Below are 21,474 nucleotides of genomic sequence, written 5' to 3'. Positions count from 1 at the left end.
AGCTGTAGAAAGAGGCCGTATGTTGAAGTACTGGCCAAAAATGCCGGCATTGATAACATTTACTACGTTGACAGACAGACGAAAAATCTATTTATGATGTCCCATTCCCATACGATCCGCTTAAAAAGGATGGTTACATTGTTCCTCAATCTTGTGGACTCAGTTTTGTGCCCTTAGTAACAGAATACCCGTTTGCAGAATTTCTAACTGATGGAGTAACATCATTCAATGGAAATTAGTTTGCAAAAATGGTAAAGTTAAATTTCAGTACGGAAATTTTGAAAGAATGTGGATCTGACGATCTATCAACATAAACTCAGGACGATGTGGAGTGTTTAAATAACTGTGTTATGTCGGAAATAAGAGGAAAAATTAAAATTCCTGAATGCCATCAGCTAGAAGAACTGCATGAAAGAACACAACTCATTGTTAAAGCCATAAGTGAGATAGTTTGGAGGAAAAATCTATGTATGTACATACCTTCTTTATACTTGTCAGATTATTGGCTGGAGAATGAAATATATGATTCAGATGTAGACATAAATAATAAGTTAAAATTTATGTTGGATGTTAAAACTACATCAAACAAAAATAAAGAAATAGTTGTTTTCCGTGCGTAAATTTATATGCAAAAATTAATAAAAGCTTTTGTAAAAGAATATTTGCTTTTGCTCAGTCAAACAGCCTAAGAGAATCTCTTATTTAATCTGTGTGTGTGCCTTTTGGATATGGTGGGCAGGGCAGTATACGGTGGGGAAGACCTTGAAAAGTAGTTGCACCAAGGTAGTTGAAAATATAGTAACCGTCGCTGGAATGGCCGGTCAATGCGCAGCGCAGCGGAGAACTTTGTCCTATTCCGCTACCCCAGACTGAATGAACCAGAGCTGCCGGAAGAATTGCCTCCTAGAAATCTACAGCTGTGTGGCTGCTGTGGAACTTGTACACAGATGCGTGGTAAGAAGGGAGAGGGCAGCAAACTATCGCGGAAGTGTCGGAAGGTCAACACACGCTGCCACAGCTGGCGCAGGATGCTTCACGGTTCAAAAATGGTTCAAATGGCTCTGAGCACTATGGGACTCAACTGCTGTGCTCATCAGTCCCCTAGAACTTGGAACTACTTAAACCTAACTAACCTAAGGACATCACAAACATCCATGCCCGAGGCAGGATTCGAACCTGCGACCGTAGCGGCCGCGCGGTACCAGACTGTAGCGCCTAGAATGCTTCACGGCCCTAACTGCATATCGAAATTGTCCTGAAAAAAAAGGAGCAGAAAAAGGCCACTCGCAAACAACGGATCATAATACAACACATGCATTGCGAACTTCTCAACCTATCTAGTGACTCCTTTGCGCGTTGTAACTGCACCTGAAGGGCATAGATCTTATGCTCCTGCTCCTCTACCAACTTATTTCTACTACAGATTCTGCATTCCCAGGGGAGGATCTCACTAAAATGACCACTGGCTTCCCCACTGCATTCTCCCCCACATTGAACATCCCACACCGTAACCTACTACTCACAAACCTACGACAGAGCCCACACTTCTAACTCATCGTAACGTTTTACAGTTACTGAAAAAACTATACGTCTACGTTACCAAAGTTCAGTTACACCATTCGAACTTTATATTTATAAAACTAACAATAAGGGTCTCGAAATTCTCTGCCTAGTAAGAAAGCAACTACTTGTATTAATACTACTACACCACAGCTAATACCCAATACCAACAAAACTTCGCAAACTTATTAGCTAAAACCAATAAATTCAAACGGCCACTGGAACACTAAACGAAGTTAAAACACTGAAATAATTTGACAATTCAGAGGTTTCCTTTACCAGGATATAGATCACCTGGCTGTTTCTCAAGGCGCTCCTTGCCGGGTGGGGGAGTTGCCATGTACGTAAAAAACAGTATTCCACTTGAGTCCATAGACGTATCACGGCACTGCGCTGAACAGTTATTTGAATGTTGTGCAGGGGCAGTTGAATTTAGTGAAACTAAACTTCTAATTGTTGTTGTTTATAGGTGCTCTAACTCCGACTTCAGAGCATTTCTGCTCAAGCTAGAGAGGGCTCTTGATTCACTTTGTAGGAAGCACCAGAAATTAGTTACATGTGGTGACTTCAGTATTAATTTTGTATATGATGGTGCAAGAAAAAGGATGTTGGTAGATCTTATAAATTCATATGATCTGATGCAGACTGTCTTATAACCAACTAGGGTGCAGGGGAACATTAGCACAGCCATAGCCAACATTTTTATTCATTCTTCATCACTAGATGGGCATTCTGTTAGTAAAACCGTGAATGGCCTTTCAGACCATGATGCACAAATTTTAACACTAAAAGGCTTTTGTGCTCGTATCAGTATCACATTTAATTACAAACTCTGCAGGAACGTTAATCCAACAGCAATAGAGAGTTTTTTACACCTTGTCAAGGAACAAGAGTGGCAGGATGTTTATAGTGCCGATAACATAGACGATAAATACAATGCTTTCCTTAACACATTTCTCATGCTGTTTGAGAGTTACTTTTCATTGCAACGTTCTAAACGGGGTACTATCAGTAATAGGCAGCCTGTGTGGCTGACTAGTGGGATAAGGATATCTCGTAGAACAAAGCGGGAATTATATCAAAATTTTAGAAGTAGTCACAATCAAGCTACAGTAGCCCATTACAAATAGTATTCGAAGCTGTTTAAAAATGTTATTAGTAAGCAAAGAGTATGTGGTACGCAAATAGGATAGCTAATTCGCAGGATAAAATTGAAACCATTTGGTCAGTTGTGAAGGAAGTGTCTGGTCAGCAGCACAATGTCGACTGTATAAAGTCAATTCGCAGTAAAAATATTTCTGTTACTGATAAATCAGACATATGTACAGTATTTAACAATCATTTTCTGAGCATTGCTAGTGAATTAAATAAAAATTAAGTTTCTACAGGAAATCATACAACTTTCTTGGCAAATGCCTTTCCAAGATTGATGTCTGAAATACTCCTCTGTGATACAGACAAGAGGGAGATTGAGTCAATAATTAAATCATGGAAGACTAAGGACTCTCATTGTTATGATGGAGTGTCAAGCAGAATATTAAAGTACTGTGCTGTACATGTTAGCCCTGTATTTAGCCATATTTGCAATTTTTTCTTTAGGAATGGTCAGTTTCCTGAACGATTAAAGTACTCAGTAGTAAAGCCGCTTTATAAAAAGGGAGAAAGGGATAATTTAGACAATTTTAGACCTATTTCTATGCCATCAGTCTTTGCAAAAGCTATTGAAAAGGCTATGTATGTAAGGATAATTGATCATTTTATATCACAGGATTTGCTATCAAATGAACAGTTCGGCATTAGAAGTTGTTTAACAACTAAAAATGCTATATTCTCTTTTCTCTGTGAGGTACTGGATGGGCTAAACAAAAGGTTTCGAACGCTTGGCATATTTTTTTTTTTTTAATTTAACTAAGGCATTTGATTGTGTTGGTCACAAAATATTGCTCCAGAAGTTGGACCATTAGGGAATACGGGGAGTAGCTGACAATTGGTTCACCTCTCACTTTACAAACAGGCAGCAAAAGGCCATTATTCACAGTGTTGATAACGGCTGTCATGTGGGGTTTGAGTGGGGTATTGTCAAGTGGGGGGTGCCCCAGGGATCAGTGTTGGGGCCACTCCTGTTCCTTATTTATATAAATGACATGCCCACTAGTATTACAGGTAACTCTCAAATATTTCTGTTTGCTGATGACACTAGCTTGGTAGTAAAGGATGTTGTGTGCAACATTGGCTCGGTTTCACATAGTGCAGTACATGACCTAAGTTCATGGCTTGTAGAAAATAAACTAACGCTAAATCACAGTAAGACTCAGTTTTTACCGTTTCTAACACACAATTCAACAAAACCTGACGTTTTAATTTCGGTGAAATGATTAGTGAAACTGAACAGTTCAAAAGTTCTTAGTGAACTGTGGTGGAAAGCCCACGTTCAGGGTCTCGTTCAAAGACTTAATACTGCCATTTTCACTATTCCAACGATATCAGAAGTGAGTAATCGTTCGACACGAAAATTTGTCTACTTTGCTTATTTTCATTCGCTTATGTCACATGGTATTATATTTTGGGGTAACTCTTCCCATTCTGAAAGGATATTTTTGGCTCACAAACGGGCGGTTCATGCAATAAGTGGTGTAACTTCACGAACCTCTTGTCGACACCTCTTCACCAGTCTGGGTATTTTGACATTGGCCTCTCAATATATATATATTCCTTATTGTCAATTCTTGTTAACAATATTAACTTATTCCCAAGAATAAGCAGCTTTCACTCAGTTAATATTAGACAGAACTCAAACCTGCATTTGGATCGGGCTTCCTTAACTCTTGTGCAAAAAGTTGTGCAGTATACTGTTGCATCCACTTTCAATAAGCTGCCACTCGAATTCAAAAATCTTAGCAGTAATCCACGCGATTTCAAATCGAAACTGAAGAGTTTCCTCATGGGTCACTCCTTGTATTCTGTCGAGGAGTTCCTTGAAAAAATAAGCTGATTCTTATCGTATTCTTGATTGCGTTTGCTTTAACTTATGGACTGACTTTTTTCGGGTTTATAAACATCTGTTATTACTTTTATGTGGTAATTTCATGTACTGACACGTTCCATGACCTTGGAGATTTGCTCCTCAATTTGGTCCTACGGAACTCGACGCGTAAATAAAAAAAATACACAACTGACTCGTTCGACTCAATGTGCAGCTACTGACTGAGCAGCTCAGCACCAGTCTTACCTCCCCACGTACCTCCGCTCCTCCCTCCCTGTCCTCCTCCTGGATTTTGCAGAGCTGCTGTAGCTTTTCATTGATTGTGCACAAAGAGATCTAGATGAAACTCGATATAAATGACTACACAAGCACCCTCTTCCACACACTGCGCGTCCGTACCACCGAGAAATTTCGGTATTATAAATGACTGGAAATAATCCATTTGCACTACTCTATCAGATTAATTGTTCAGCAATTTACAGGAGTCAGGTATATCGCTGAGTACACTGACCACTACCTTATGTCGTTTCTTCTTTGTAATGAAACGTATTTTCAACGTTTCGGAATAACGTGCAAACTGTTTGCATATCAAGTAATTAAACTGCCGCCACAAATAGATCGTAGCGCTAAATCTATCGGAGGCCTTGCATGCACAGACGTTTGAGAACACAAGCACCCTCCTCCAGCACAAGGTTTCCATCTTACACTAAACATATCTGTCGAAGAAACCTGCCGATCGCAAAGCACGCACCGTCCGCTGACTGCCGAGCAGCCTCGCAGGTCCTCTGGCCACGCAGCCGCTTGTGCGCCCGTCTCCAGACGTACCGCACGAGTGTCAGAGGCCGGAGAGGTTGCCACTGCGACCGCCAGGCAGTCGACCAATCAATTCACGCGGAGGGGAACAATCGTCCATCGTAAACACTCGCTGTGCACTATAGTACAGGGTGTCCGAAAAGTCTTTCCCTCAGCTCAGGCTAGAGGTAAGATAAAACATGAAACTTGTGTCGAATTGTTTACAAACTATCAAAGTTTTTTTTCTGTTTTAGGTTCACAGTACGTAAGTAGTGGATGAGGTGCAGTGCCGAAGAAGCCATGTTAACCAGTCAGGAGAAGGCACAGTGTATCCTGTGGTATCATGAGACACGATCACCAACCACAGTGCACAGACACTTCCAGACAACATTTGGAAGAACTCCAACTGATGTCGAGAGCATTAAAGCCTGGTATGAGAAGTGCAAGAACACAGGATCGGTTGCTGACCTTCCGAGGTCTCGTCGTCCAAGAACGTCAGCAGACAAGGTGGAAGCTGTAAGACAGTCTTTTCTGTGAAGTCCGAAGAAATCGGTGCGCAGGGCCTCACGTGAATTACAGATGCCAAAAAGCTCTCACCATGACATTTTACACAAACATTTATTGTTTCGTGCATACAAAGTGCAAATCGTTCAGGCCTTGTTGCCCAATGACAGTACACGTCGATATGACTTTGGGGTCGAAATGCTATCACGTATTGAGGACGATGATGGTTATCTCAGACGAATTGCCTTTTCCGACGAAACGACTTTTTTTGTCAGTGGAGTAATGAATCGAAATAATGTGCGCATTTGGGGTTCACAACCCCCTGGCGAGGTCACGGAGTGCACTAGAGGCAGTCCAAAGGTGAATGTTTGGTGCGCGCTATTGGACGATCGAATTATCGGGCCATTCTTCTTCGCTGAGGCTACCATCACATCTGCAGTGTATCTGGACATGTTGCAACTGTATGCTGTTCCTCAGCTGCTTCAATATCACCCCGATGTCTTGTTTCAGCAAGACGGTGCACCGCCTCATTGGGGTTTGGACGTCCGTGCCTATCTCGATATGACCTTTCCTGGGCGATGGATTGGTCGTGATGGGCCAACGGTTTGGCCTCCACGCTCTCCTGACATAACCCCATTAGATGTCTTTTTATGGGGTTATGTCAAGGACGAGGTCTACCGAACACGTGTACCATGTCTTGAAATCCTGCGGCAACGGACAACCACAGCCGTTGAATCGATCCCTCCAGTGATGTTGGCTAATGTGTGGACGGAAATTGAATATCGCCTAGATGTGCTACGTGCTACCAAGGGTGCTCATGTGGAAGTTTACTGCTGTGTGAAAAAAACTTTGATGGTTTGTAAACAATTAGACACCTGTTTCATATTTGTATCTTACTTCTAGCCTGAGTTATCAATTTATGCAATCAGGGAAAGACTTTTCGAACACCCTGTAGATCCATTTGAACCATTGCATTAGTATATTGTGCAGGTGCTTATGAAATGAATCTATCCCCCGTTACAGTCAGACACAGACTTGTCAATGGGTTGAAATCACGATTTCCCATGTCAAATCTATCCTACCCTTACCGACAGACGTACGTAATTTTTTTTACGGGAATACTAGTCTGATCACTTCCCTCACGTCTCGTGATATGTCGGAACAATAACGTTCCGACAGCACAGCATTCCCAACAAGTAGCGCGATTAGCATTTGTAGGTGTATAGCGTCCGAACCAGCTGAGTGTCGTTACGCACGATCTACCACAGCTTACCAGTAGCAAAACCTTCCCGCCACATCGTCGTTGTTACATATTTGTCGAGGAATAAAGGAAGTAATTACAATTAAAGAGCCCTTGCGTCTTCTATTTGCGTTACGTACGCTCTTCCAAAATATTCGGCATATGCCAGAGCAGGAAGAACAGACTCACTTAATGTAGAATGAGTAACTTAGAAGGCTCCAGCTAAGTTCTACGAAAACATCACCTCAGCATGCCAGACGTCTCATCCCAACGAGGTCTCGATTTCACCACTTCCACGAAATGGCTTAACACACAGGTCTTCCAGCCAATCAGAATCAAGCAAAGACTGTAAGTATTTAGCTCTTGGGATGTTGTAAATAAACGGATCAGTCTCCAGATTTCACAATGAATGCTGCATCATCATACATTGATGTGATAGATTGGTGTATTCCTATCCACACTGCGAACTTCTGGTATTGCTGGGATGAGCCAATGGGTGGTGCGTGTGTTGGGGTCCAGTACTGACCTGGACCAAGCTGTTTGAGATCCTCAGTGCACTTGCGTTACTCACAGCCACCACAATAGAGAGAGGAATGGAATGGAAGGATTTTCATAAACCCAAACGAGCATTTAATTATCCTCATTCATCAGCATCTTTGTCATAATTTCTTCATTTTTACATATGTTCCATCAATTTTTTGCAATTTTACCAGGTTTTGCGTGATGTCAATGTATATTACCCAAATTTCTATGGCTTACAGTGCATAACCACATGTGGGACAAAGGTGTAAAGGGGTATTCTGCAGGAGTTAAACCCACAGAGCAAGGATAATATGCATCGGCTATTGTCAGTCGCACTGGCCGAGGAATGGAATGATTTTCGTACAACCAGGAAAACATGTAAGTACCCTCATTCCTCCAAATCGTTTCCATTTGTTCTTCTGTTTTATGTATTTTCCATCAATTTTCGCAATTTTATCAGTTTTTCGAATTTTCAACGCATTTTACTCAATTGCTTGAGGTCAAAACCACTGTCCTCGACGACTTCTCATGTCCAGAAACGCGCTTCATGCAACATATAGCTTTCTAAAGGTGTGTCTCGCCCACTGTTCACATCTGATCCGGGCAGTAGTCTCTGTGATTTGGAAAATGCATCGTCAGTTCATTCTGCAATATCATCATTGTTTGCTGAAATGTATTCTCCTTACGTTGATCCATTGGCACCTCCTTACACTCCCTGTGCAGGAGTCCACAGACACTTTTCTCAGCTGTATGCTTACAGGAAACACTTATTAAACTGCTCTTCAATTGAACACACTTGCTGCCAGAAATAAAGACAGTTCCTTCCAGTACAGTCTTTTTCCAGCCGATTCACAAGTGGGGTAGAGGGGCCAGCAGAACGTGCAGGTGGCTGGGGTCACCCTCTACTGGTGGTATTATGGACTGGTGGAGGCGGTCTCCAAACTTCGAGGTGAACATACGAGCGCAATCGGGGAAAGCACGGGGCCAGGGTGGCAGAGTGTGGAAGACAATCCAATACCCTTAAAAGTGAATAAATGAAGCATTATCTTGCCTCAGGAGTTCAGGACAGACTGAGTACTTTTCCCACTGCAGTGGGGGAGGGGGGGGGGGAGTGGAGTAGGGGAGCGGTAAGCTGGAGGATTTCCCAGGAGGCGACAAGTGGCTCAGAACTGAACTGTGGAGGGGTAACAAAAAGAATGCCTCTTTCCCCAGAGGGGTGGAAGAGGATGAGGGGGATGGAGAGGGTTGGGGTGTTTCTCAGAAAGAGGGATTATCCTCAGGGGGTCATAAATCAACCTCCAGAGGCCATAAAACAATTATCATAACAATAGTTTAATAGAAGGGGACGGGCAAATACATGCATCCTGCACGTACAAAATGCGCCAGAGAGTGAGAGAGGTGCTACATACAAGCCCTCCCCACGGTTTGCCGGTTCCCCTACAAATTGCCGGCCGCGGTGGTCTCGCGGTTAAGGCGCTCAGTCCGGAACCGCGCGACTGCTACGGTCGCAGGTTCGAATCCTGCCTCGGGCATGGATGTGTGTGATGTCCTTAGGTTAGTTACGTTTAAGTAGTTCTAAGTTCTAGGAGACTGATGACCACAGATGTTAAGTCCCATAGTGCTCACAGCCAATTGAACCATTTGAACCCTACAAATTATATATGAGAGCCCTTGGAGGTGGTGTTGGTATCATCAGCGCTCTGGGGCGGCAGCAAGGCAGTGTGCCGAACCCTACTCGTATCGAAACCTCACCGACGTCTGCCAGTAGGCTTGCCCGCTCGTCGGTTTCGGTTACAGAGTCTGCAGTTCTTCTCAAATGCCACGGTTACCGACGTTGCTGGTCCTGCAAGACTGTTCATTAAAGCTGTGTGACTAATACTGGATTGGGAATTAGTGTTGTTCCTCCAACTGCAAGTGGTTTTAAACAATGTACTAAAAATATAGCTGCGCGGGATTAGCCGAGCGTTTTAGGCGCTGCAGTCATGGACTGTGCGGCTGGTCCCGGAGGAGGTTCGAGTCCTCCCTCGGGCATGAGTGTGTGTGTTTGTGCTTAGGATAATTTAGGTTAAGTAGTGTGTAAGCTCATGGGGTTAAGACCTTAGCAGTTAAGTCCCATAAGATTTCACACACATTTGAACATTTACAACTAAAAATCTATTTTAATGGCAGCTAGTAACTCACCTTTAAACCATTTAGTAAACAAACGTTAACATTGGACTTGGAGAATGATTTTTCGCCCACTGGGACGTTTGTTGTTGCCAATGTTTCTCGACCTATTATTTCCTGCGTCGTATTTCTTTGGTACCAGACTTGGTGAATCAGTGTCTTATGAAAGGATTTCTGTTTTCTCAAGTCCCTACCACATCGCTTCGCGATTGCCGCTATTTTCACGCCACGGGCACCGTACAAAGCTTCCCGGACCGGACGCATCTCCTGAGACGGTGCAACGCATCTCGGAGCTGCACTCGTCCGCTCTCGCAACACACACACACGTGCGACAGTCAAGAAGAAATCACTTCTTCCTGCATGTGTCATGACGCAATTTTTGCAATTAAACGCATAGTCCTCATTAGCTAGAGCTCTCACTGTAGATCGTTTGGAAATGTGACGTGAAGAAATCGATGCAACAGCCTATCTACGAGAACGAAAGCAGGTGTTTCGAAATCGGACAAAGCAAGGTGCGTGTGGCCTTGGAGCGGGAGCGCCAGTAATTACGACACGTGCTGCCTCCCTCCCCCCCCTCCTTACCCCCTGAGACCGACCACCGGCCAACCGCTAGGCAGCGTTCGCAGCACCATTGCGCCAACAAAACCCGACGTTGGCGCTTTTAAAACGGTCTTTGACATCCCTGTTCATACGGACGCTTTAATATCTCCCTTTTCTCGTTTCTCGGTGCAGTTGGAAGTGAAATGAATTCCACAAAATCACTAGGAACAGCGATTTGTGTTGCAGGAATGCAAAGAAACAAACATAAGGTATTCTGGGCTGGTGCATTTCCTGAATGACAAACGGTATTTAAGAGGAGGATTCGTTGCATGTTACGAAGATTTGAGGCAGCATTCTGGCAATTTTTTTAAATATTTTCCGATGTCCATAAGCACATCTGACGAACAGTTGGGAATAATGGGGCCCCGAATAACACTTCGTGGTACAACATGCAGTTGGTGATACCAGCTGTACAACGATTAACTGTCACACCGAGGTACGCAGGTTAAAATTAAGAAGAAAATTCTACACCCAGTCATTATTTAATCATTAAAATATACGTATTGGATTCAGTAGCTGCCTCGAGACATACTGTACAACTGATCAGGTGTGTGTACATCTGTTGTTCTTCGTACCGTTATTGAAGTTGATGTGTCAGCACCTGACAACACGATCGTCAGCGGGATATAAGCTTTGCACCTAATCTGGTCAAGAACCGTGCGTTACTCGTGTAGAGGGACTGTACTGATAATTCCCCAGGGTCTTAATTGTCTTTAATGCAAGTATGTGATTAACAGAAGAGGACTGATGCATGGTCTGTGCATAGAGGAACGTTGACTGTGAGTAATGCCGATTGTGTTGTTTGTGTCTGACTAAAATTTTGTTTTGTAATTGTAGTATGGAAAACTAATGGGAACTGCTCTCCGACGTATTTGAAAATCTACAAATTAAATTTAAAGTTTCAGTTTTTGCTGACAGTTTACTGTCGTCATCCATGTTTTTCAGCGATTTGATGAAGGACAGACAAAATGTACTCTTTTCATCTCATTTCTTACAACTTTTAGAATCTCATCTTCAAAATACGTAAGCATTTTCTTTTTCTTATTGACTGTGGTTCGTTGACCTTCACTAAAGGACGTAGATGGCTCAAAAATGGCTCTGAGCACTATGGGACTCAACTGCTGAGGTCATTAGTCCCCTAGAACTTAGAACTAGTTAAACCTAACTAACCTAAGGACATCACAAACATCCATGCCCGAGGCAGGATTCGAACCTGCGACCGTAGCGGTCTTGCGGTTCCAGACTGCAGCGCCTTTAAGCGCACGGGCACTTCGGCCGGCGGACGTAGATGGCGAATTCGGTGAACTTCCAGCACACGGTGATACTGATACGTGGCTCTCAGCACTTCGTTGTGATTAACTCCGTGGGGTGTTGTAGTTTTCAAACGTTTTAACATCTTTGACGTGTGGAACAAGAAATAGAAATTCCCCGTCATATCTGTATTTTTTCTCCTCTTTGCGCCTTGCCCTTATATAACGCCTTTCTAGGCTTTATACTCACGCCGAAAATTTCCTCTTGTATGTTTCAACTTTGCTTAATATCTGACTAAACTTTAAAAAATGAAACTATTTATTTATCTGGTTATACCTCATTTTCATTTTATACAGACTTCTAGCGCCAGGCAATAGTTTTCATGATTTACATTATCAGTTTCTACTTGGACTGTCTACCATACATTACACTGTTCAGAAGGTTTCTGACGCCATATGGGATTGTTTAATGGCTATGTATAAGCCAGAAGAAACGAGGATTACCTTAAAAAATTTCAGAAGACATTTATCACCTGACAAATTTTCATAATGTGCTCAGGGCTGTAGACGGCAAACTTAATGGAATAGCAAAGTGCGATCAAAGTGGTTCCCTGTACTACAATTTTTAGAATCACTTTTCTATTACTTTACTGGCAATCTGCGATACAAACTACAGTTTTACATGCACTGAAGTAGGGGCACACGTTGGTTCTGTTGACTCAAACATATGTAAAAATATATCTACGATAAGGATAGAAGCTCACGAATTGAATTAAAGTTTGTGATATGGCTGGGATTTGAACCCCTAGGTATATGAGATCTACAAAAATACGTCATTTAACAGGATACTGGCATCGGGGAAATTCGATTTACCAGAACCGAGAATAGTACGTAATGATAAGAACAGAAAACTAGGGTCATTTGTCTTTATCTAGACATGTATTAAGACCGTATCCGAAACGCAACATAACTGTGCAATAACGTATTTATGATTACCATCTTACACGAGAATGAAGAATGATTTAATATACTTTCGGTATTCTTTCGAACAAGTGGAGAACTGTAGTTACAGATATACATCTTCAACACAATCGCACAAAATAAGTAGTTAAAGCATTCTGTCAGAACTGAAGATAAGAGTCCAATTTCATGATAGAGAATTACAACATTTACAACCAACAGGGCTAAGAAGTAACTAGGTAGGTCTGGAAGTACGAGATTATTTTGCTAAATATTTCATAGCGGCACAAGGTTAGATTTCGTGCCAATACCAAGCTGTCAACACACAGGAAGATGAATAAAAGACCAATTGCTGGAAGTACCTACATCGAACGTTTTTTTAATAATTTTTTAAATTATTTTACGTTATTGAAATAAAGATACATTATGTACTGACGTCGACTATTTTCTTTTTCTTTGCTGGTTGGTGATTCCCAGTCTTCTGCTTTCTCCTCCCAAGCATCATTTTTTAAAGATTTATTACCACACTCAGACAACGATTTTGCGTATTGCAAAGAGCGAAATTCGACCTCCGTAGTCGGCACGAACTGGCTGTGCCGTGTGGCGCATTCCGGAGAACGTAGCGCACTGCTCGATAGCAAGGCGGCGAGTTTCAAGAGCGTTGTCGTGTCGATAAGTATTTGGCTACCCATTTCTCTCATTTCGGCGCTTTTCTAAAGGCAGCTCTCGTGGGAACGACGCCCTACTAAAGGATTTTCTAACTCTGAGTGACTCAACGCCTGAAACGTAGAAGGGCTGCCAGTCTACTCTGCATCACATCAAAACAGCGCCGGTGGTTAAGAGGCCTCGTTGCGTGCCTCCGGAAAGGCTACATGCTGCTCAAAAAAAGTTTGGAGGAATGATTAATGATTAATGATGGTTGTATTCCTCGCTCCATGGGTGTTTTGATTCTCCCTTACAGATGGTCAGGAAAGAAACTCGAGAATCTGTGCATATTACAAAGTTTTGAACTCTAGTACAATCCCTCACAGGTACCCTGTCCTGAACGTACTTGATTTTACAAGTAACTTGTCGGGTGTACTTTTTTTTTTAGTCTTCTTGACTGTCCTAAGGCTTTTACACAGATTACCATGGTCGCCAAAGACAAAATGAAGGCTGCTACTACTGCACCTTTTGGGCTGTTCAATCACAATATTACGAGTTTTTGACTGCCTAAGGCAGCCCAAATACTATAGCGGTTCATGCACGAAGTTCGTCAGGGTTGTCCATTCGTTTTTTGCTGTGACGATGACATATTAATTTTTTCTGCAACGTTTGAGGGCCATCTGAGATATTTTCCTGGCGTGCTCGAAAGGAGGACTGTGGTATCATGATTTACGCTGACAGGTGTATTTAAATGAAGAAAGAGGTTCCTTTCTTTGTCTACAAGGTGTCGAACAAGGGCATTTCTCTTATGCGTGATAAGGTTTCTGATATTCAAAACATGCCTCTGACAGAGTCTCTATTTGAGGAAGAAATTTCTGAGAATGTACGTTTGGTGCAGAGCATTGTATGGTACTGAAACGTGGACTGTTGAATCACCGGAACAGAAGAGAATCGAAGCATCTAAGATGTAGTGGTGGTGCTACAGAAGTTAAAAATTAAGTGGACTGGTATGGCAAGGAATAAGTAGGTTCTCTGCAGAATCGGCAAGGAAAGGAGTGTATGCAAAACACTGACAAGAAGAAGGGACAATATAACAGGACATCTATTAAGACGTCAGGGAATAATTTCCATGGTACTAGTGGAAGCTATAAAGGGTAAAAGCTGTAGAGGAACTCAGAGATTGGAATACATCCAGAAAATAATTGAGTACCTAGATTGCAAGTGCTAATCTCAGATGTAAAAGTTCGCACAGGAGATAAAGTCATTTCGAGTTGCATCAAACCGCCGGCCGAAGTGGCCGTGCGGTTAAAGGCGCTGCAGTATGGAACCGCAAGACCGCTACGGTCGCAGGTTCGAATCCTGCCTCGGGCATGGATGTTTGTGATGTCCTTAGGTTAGTTAGGTTTAACTAGTTCTAAGTTCTAGGGGACTAATGACCTCAGCAGTTGAGTCCCATAGTGCTCAGAGCCATTTGAACCATTTTTGCATCAAACCGGCCAGAAGACTGATGACTCAAAAGAAAAAGAAAAAAAGATCATCGCAAACATCTTCCGATGCTGGCTGCAGTATAAGAGGCTATTAAGGGGACATTGTACATGAAATTTGACATTTTCTGTTTCCTACTCCATATTGTACTTTGGACTGTCCTGAACATTTTGGTATATAATACATTAAAATCAGATAATTGTGAGAGCTTCAAATAATATTTTGAATATTGACATGTGACTGTCAAATTTCGTGGCTACACGTATACTGCCACACCTGAGCAGTCATATCTTGGGAACTACACAGTCTAGAAGGCTGTGAATTGCTTTGTTTGGTGCCTGCTGCTACTTCTCACAAGTTGGCACTACGAATAAATAAAATCAGTCCTTTGTTTCTGATACCAGTTTTCGTTGAAAGTAGTGTGACTATCAGCTATTTTTGTAGTAAGCTAACTTATATTGAGTTTTATACGTCAACAAAATGACTAAGCGTAAAAGTAACTTCAAGATACGCAAATTTTCGGGTAACAGATATGTGAGACCTGCATTTTCTTCTGAAGTACTTGAAAACATGAGTGCTAGCAGTGAAGGAAACCAAGATAACGTTCCTGAAGTGACTACTCCCCCTAATCCATCGAAAAGGACAGTAACTTTAGAAACGGGTGACAGTGGTAAAAGTAATGATATTATGGATAAGTCATTATTGATCTGCAAATCCTTGCACAAGTTCTTTCTGAAACTGCCTCTCGCTGTCTTTGTGCTGGTGAAGTTAAACTTTATGAGGACATTGGAGCCAGAATAGGTGTTGTGTCTAAATTAAGTATTAAATGTCAGAAGAGCAAAAACGAAAAAGCATTTCATACTTCATCAAAGTGTTCAGGTAATGAATTGTATGAAAATAATGGGAGCCTGTTCTATGGCCTTAGATGCATTGGTAAAGATGCTAGGGCTGGTAATGTTCTCTGCACTGTGGTGAATTTGCCAAAATTACCTTCTAGGTATACGAAATATGTAACACCGATTGGGGATTCGTAAGGCGAAAATCACTTGAAATTCTTAATTGGTTGGTTCAAATGGCTCTGAGCATTATGGGACTTAACTTCTGAGGTCATCAGTCCCCTAGAACTTAGAACTACTTAAACCTAACTAACCTAAGGACATCACACACATCCATGCCCGGGGCAGGATTCGAACCTGCGACCGTAGCGGCCGCGCGGTTCCAGACTGTAGCGCCTAGAACCGCTCGGCCACTCCGGCCGGCAATTCTTAATTGTCTTTACATTTGTTTCAATGTTGCTTAAATCCTCCTTGTTGATGTTAATGCACTAAATAATGCCTGCAGTGATTTACTTTTTATCATACAAAATCACATACCTTATTGCGGTTTTTTTAAATAGTACACATAAACGAGCTGTTAAAGAACTGAAATTTATTTCCTCTGTTCACATAAAACTGGATTCTAAGGTTGAAACTTGTACAAAAAACTGCACTCGGTAAGTACAAACAGAAAGTCTGAAAAATTTACGTTCACTGTTGGAATCTACATTTTTCTTTATCACCACTCAGAACAAAGGACGTAGCCCCTTCAGCGGGCTATCGCCTCGATGAAATTAAATACGACACAGTTGCCAAGTAGTGAAATCGAAAGATATTTTGATTTTCAGTCATACTACGAAAATGGGAAACGCACTGTTGACAGCCAGCAAGGTCAACGATAGATTTAAGCTATCTATACATCCATAGCACTATTGGCTCTCGCCCTCCCCTATTTTAGCCAAGACTAGTTGTTGGCCTATCTTGAGCTCACTTGTTGCTTCAGTTAGTTCAGTTCTTACAAACAACTGAATGTAATATAAGACCTTCCGTTTATTGTTTTAGTGCTGTATGCTATTGTGATACTTTTTAATTATGTAAGTAACATGAAAGAAGAGGAAAACAGATTTTTACTCGCCCGTTGGTGTTATGGCAACTTAAAAACATGTAAGCGTTACTATAACAGCCCAATTAGCTGTCTGTGGCAGTTAAATGTAAGCAATGAAGTCGTTATTTTGAGGCTGGTAGAACTTTGGGGTTGCAATACGTCAGGCAGGGGAGCTGTAAATATCATTACAAATAACATTAAATTAAGATCAGTGCATATAAACATACTTGGATTTGTCTGTGCCGTACAAAAATCCAGTTGATCAACAGAAATATCGCCCAAATGACAATGGTTGCGTTTCTTTAAGAAATCTGCTCAATATTCTATCCCGAGCATCCCAAATGGCAAAATATCGCCGAATGTCGTCACCCGGGCGGTGCCGATTATGAAAGCCAGTTCCGATACCGAACGATGGGAGGGGTTCGTGGAGAGCGCAAGGGGTGTGTGATGACCGCACATTCTATAGTCCGTTCGTTCCTAACAGATGTTTACAGCATCCTGCGTGAATTTTCCCGAGCCCAGTGCGTCCTAGATCCCTCCCTCCCCCTTTCGTCAAAAATATTCAAATGTCTGTGAATGCCTAAGGGACCGAACTGCTGGGGTCATCGGTCCCTCGTCTTACACACTACTTAAACTGACTTATGCTAAGAACAACACACACACCCACGCCCGAGGGAGGACTCGAACCTCCAGCGGGAGGGGCCGCGCAATCCGCGACGTGGCGCCTCGAACAGCGCGGCCCTCTTTCGTCCAAAATCTATTTACGCTCTTGTAATACTATAATAACTGAAGCCAGCAATTCCATGCACGATTAAATCTTAAAATATTCATGCATTCGTGCACTATCAAATGACTAAACACGCACAATTAAAGAAAATACATGCAATGTCAGAATTTAATATCTTTGTTGCGATGCGTTTTATTTTATTTTAGAAGAGTGTACAACAACCCGTTTTTGAAAATTCTGCACCGACTTGGGACAGCTCTGCGGGTCGAGCCGCTGAGCTAGGAACCCCTGGATCCGAGATGCGGGGTGGCTTAAAGCCATTCGCCGACAACCTTCAAAATGGTTTTCCGCTGTTTTTCAGTTTAGGCAAATGCTGGGTTTGGTCTCTTCTATAGGCGACAGTCAAGTCCTTCCGAATAACGATCTTTCCTGACAAATTCCACTGCCGTTGAAGATGCAGTTCCCCTGCTTAAATGAAAAGAGCCGCATAGAAGGTGATCCGGGCACCTCTTTGGACACCCCCATCTCCAAAAGCCGTACGATAAACAAAAAAGTAATCTCCTCACCTCCTCATTTAGGCTCATGCATTTGTCTGCCGGGACATCTCCAATGCAGAAAACCATCTTTCTTACATCACGTAACGTAAATGAGGAAATCTGGGAGAGTGTAAGGTTGAATAATTCCAGATCCTCGCATTTACGCCACATTATTCTGTCTTTTCCGTCAGACAGAGATCTCTTGATTCGAGAAGCCCTGTCGGTAATACTAACGGTGTCCCGAAAAATTAGCTCAAGAGGAAAGGTTTAAAACGACCTTGCAGCGTGAAGGTAGTTCGGCCCATAGCGGCTTCGTTGGGGTTTGCCAAAATACAGCACTCCTGAGTAATTAGGTTATACCTACGCTTGGTGAAACACCGAGATCATTATCCAATAAAATGGTTTATTGTCCTTTTTGGAAATTTTCAGTAAAATGAAAAACTTGAGAGTTTCTAAGGTCCTCTCCCCCCCCCCACCCCCCCCCCCACCCCCCTCGCGCGCGCTTCTCAAAATCCTGGCTTCCTGGCTACGTCCTTATCATAACACATTTGATTTTGACTACCCCTTTAAGTACTTCGTAGTCTTCCGGCCTCAAAATTGAATCTACACATCGGAGAAGCAATGAGAGACATAAAAGAAGCGTTCCAGAATGGTCAAAGGATATCAATGATAAGGTTTCCTGATGACATTGGTGTCCTGATTGAAAATGAAGAATTATTGCAGGATGTTCTGAATGGAACGAACATTGTCATAAGTACAGAATATGGACTGAGAGTAAATCGAAGAAAGACGAAAGTAACGAGAACCAGCAGAAATGAGAACAGCAAGAGACTTAATATCTGGCTTGGTGATCACGAAGTAGATGATGTTAACGAATTTGCTACCTAGGCAGCAAAATAACGCATCATGGAAAGATCAAAGAGGACATAAAAAACAGACTGGCACTGCCAGAAGGGGCATTGGTGTACGAGCCAAGTCTACTGGTCTCAAACAAAGGCCACGGTTTGAGGAATGTACCTTTGGAGAACAGCATTGACAGTGAACTGTGGACTGCGGCAAAACCGGAACATGAAGAGGTTCGTGGCGGGCCGTACCAAACCAGTAAGCAGACGGATGACTCGAAGAATTTAAAAACGAAAAAAATATTGTCTGATTTGTCTGCAAGTACATGTTTTAGATATTTTGTCGAGCAGATGGATGCATACATTCTGAAATGTTTCGATGGTACTTTTATTTCAGTTCTCAGAAGTGTAGAGAGTTCAACGTACGACCATTGGCAAGAACTTAGTACGAGTTCTATTTTGGTTTCTAATAAACTCTATTGTTTGTGCTCGTCCCTTAATTTTATTAGTACATTACGATTTGTCGGTGAAAAGGGTAGTCCCCCACTGCCTAATTTGCACCGTTCAGATGCCGAATGGCACACCGGACATCTGTCACGCGTAAACTAAAGCGAACACTGGAGACAGGCGAGACACTCAGTACGGGAAAAGAACGCCAGGGGCGCTGCAGTAGACGCACGTGTCTGCAGTAGGCCATCTAGACAACAAAGTGAGTCGTGTAAAAGGGGCTCGCAAGGTGCTAGAATCTAGACGCAGAACTACTCACGCAGCGCGCAAAGAGGCTCACGAGCAGTGGTCGCCGGTGGCAGCGCGCCCAGGAGAAACGGAATGGCGGCGGCGCAGGGGCGGAGCGCCTCGGTGGAGACTCGCCGGCGTCTGGACGGCCGCGGGCGCTTCTGCGCTCTGCGGGATCCTGAGGAGTGCGGTGTGCACGCGCTGGCCGACTTAGCCAAACCGGTTCGCACTGTGACCTCGCAGACAGCAATGCGGTTTCCAAAATGTCCTACCAGGTAGTATAACACGTGTTTATAGGACAGCAGTTCCAGAATTCTCGCTGACGACGCTGTGGTTACCAGCGCAGGACGATCGCGACCTACTGCGGAAAGACCCGTACAAATTTTCCACTCACTGTAATGAGTTACCGCTCTCTTTCAGTACGGACACGTTCGAGACAATCACCTGTAACAGAGAGAAAGAGACCCTTACGGTCCGATTGCAATGTCGTCCGAAAACTTCCACGTTTTAATTTCTTCTCTCTCAACTTAAATTCTCTTTCCAAATTTCACCTGGCTTTCATTCACAGCTCGCTCGTTGTACTGACTGACTGCTACCATTTCATTTCCTCGAACTCTTGTAGCTGAATTCCGGTTTTTATAAAAGTTGCGTGAAATTCACATACAGCATTTTTCTCCCCGCGTTTTATCCCCGTCATCTTCAGAATTTCAAACAGTGTATTTCATTCAGAACTATCGAATATTATTTCTAAATCTACAAATGATGCAAAAGTCGATCGGTTTGACTTCCTTTAACGGAACTCAAAAAATACGTCGTAGGGTCAGCATTACCCCAGATCGTGAGTGGGATATTACCGCGCGTGCTCCAACATTTCTCCGGAACCGAAACTGGCGTCAATCCCAAAGAAAACAGGTGTTGACAGATGTGAAAATTACCGAACTATCAGTTTAATAAGTCACAGCTGCAAAATACTAACGTGAATTCTTTACAGACGAATGGAAAAACTGATAGAAGCCGACCTCGGGGAAGATCAGTTTGGATTCCGTAGAAATGTTGGAACACGTGAGGCAATACTGACCCTACGACTTATCTTAGAAGAAAGATTAATGAAAGGCAAACCTACGTTTCTAGCATTTGTAGACTTGGAGAAAGCTTTTGACAATGTTGACTGGAATACTCTCTTTCAAATTCTGAAGGTGGCAGGGGTAAAATCCAGGGAGCGAAAGGCTATTTATAATTTGTACAGAAACCAGATGGCAGTTATAAGAGTCGAGGGGCATGAAAGGGAAGCAGTGGTTGGGAAGGGGCTGAGACACGGTTGTAGCCTCTCCCCGATGTTATTCAATCTGTATATTGAGCAAGCAGTAAAGGAAACAAAAGAAAATTTCGGAGTAGGTATTAAAATCCGTGCAGAAGAAATAAAAACTATGATGGTCGAAGTAGAGAGGATATAAAATGTAGACTAGCAATGCCAAGGAAAGCGTTTCTGAAGAAGAAAAATTTGTTAACATCGAGTATAGATTTAAATGTCAGTCGTTTCTGAAAGTATTTGTATGGAGTGTAGCCATGTATGGAAGTGAAACGTGGACGATAAATAGTTTGGACAAGAAGAGAATATAAGCTTTTTAAATGTAATGCTACAGAAGAATGCTGAAGATTAGATGGGTAGATCACACAACTAATGACGAGGTATTGAATGAAATGGGGGAGAAGAGGAGCTTGTGGCACAACTTGACTTGAAGAAGGGATCGGCTGGTAGGACATGTTCTGAGACATCGAGGGATCACCAATTTAGTACTGGAGGGCAGCGTGGAGGGTAAAAATCGTAGAGGGAGACCAAGAGATGAATATACTAAAGAGATTCAGAAGGATGTAGGTTGCAGTAAGTACTGGGAGATGAAGAAGCTTGCACAGGATAGAGTAGCATGGAGAGCTGCATCAAACCAGTCTCAGGACTGAAGATCACAACAACAACCACTTTTTACCCATTCTTCCGCAAACAATTCA

The 21,474-nt window shown here is 42.7% G+C and overlaps 1 protein-coding gene across 1 annotated transcript in view; it reads right to left on the bottom strand.

Moving 5' to 3' along the window:
• LOC124551058 (cytochrome P450 4C1-like) overlaps nucleotides 1–19,623 on the bottom strand; it is a 160,103-nt gene extending 140,480 nt beyond the window's left edge. The window contains exon 1 of the mRNA XM_047125933.1: nucleotides 19,499–19,623. The gene's annotated coding sequence lies outside the window, so the exon portion shown is untranslated. The remainder of the gene's footprint in view (nucleotides 1–19,498) is intronic.
• Nucleotides 19,624–21,474: the final 1,851 nt, after the last annotated feature.

The sequence above is a fragment of the Schistocerca americana genome, chromosome 9 (genome assembly GCF_021461395.2).
Source record: "Schistocerca americana isolate TAMUIC-IGC-003095 chromosome 9, iqSchAmer2.1, whole genome shotgun sequence".
Classification (NCBI taxonomy): domain Eukaryota; kingdom Metazoa; phylum Arthropoda; class Insecta; order Orthoptera; family Acrididae; genus Schistocerca; species Schistocerca americana.
Note: the sequence above shows the minus strand (reverse complement) of the source record. Positions and strands in the feature narration are given on the sequence as shown.